The following is a 717-nucleotide window of genomic DNA, read 5'->3' as shown; positions in this document are numbered from 1 at the left end:
ATATACATATATACGATGGGCTTCTTTCAGTTTCCGTCCACCAAATCCACTCACAAGGCCTTGGTCGGCCCGAGGCTATAGTAGAAGACACTTGCCCAAGGTGCCACGCAGTGGGACTGAACCCGGAACCATGTGGTTGGTAAGCAAGCTACTTACCACACAGCCATTCCTGCGCCTATATATATATATATATATATATATATCAAAAAAAGGAGATTGGAAAAAATTTTTGGTAATATCCATTCACCATTACATGTGTTTCATTTACTAATAGGAGTAACAAAATTGTACATGGAAGAGAAACTTGTAAGACATCTTTTTGGAAATTCTTCAGTGAGAGAATCAAATAATACAAAATTTACACTTGTATGAAGCCTTTATACATACTAATCAGGAGTCCTACCGATAACTGGATAGGGAGAATAAAGAACAAAACTAGTAATTTAGAAAAGAGAGAGAATTAGAGATTGATGTAGTAAATGTACACAAATACACATGTCTATACACACACATACATACACAAATACATATATACACACATACACAAATACATATATACACACCTACACAAATACATATATACACACCTACACAAATACATATATACACACACCTACACAAATACATATATACACACACCTACACAAATACATATAAACACACACACAAATACACACACATACACATACACATACACACACACACACACACACACAC

General features: G+C 34.9%; 1 protein-coding gene across 3 annotated transcripts in view; it reads right to left on the bottom strand.

The window, feature by feature from the left end:
• LOC106876968 (uncharacterized) overlaps nucleotides 1-717 on the bottom strand; it is a 200,886-nt gene that overhangs the window by 129,087 nt on the left and 71,082 nt on the right. The gene's annotated exons all lie outside the window — the stretch shown is intronic.

The sequence above is a fragment of the Octopus bimaculoides genome, chromosome 23, assembly GCF_001194135.2.
Source record: "Octopus bimaculoides isolate UCB-OBI-ISO-001 chromosome 23, ASM119413v2, whole genome shotgun sequence".
Lineage (NCBI taxonomy): Eukaryota > Metazoa > Mollusca > Cephalopoda > Octopoda > Octopodidae > Octopus > Octopus bimaculoides.
This window is presented reverse-complemented; position numbering and strand designations above follow the sequence as displayed.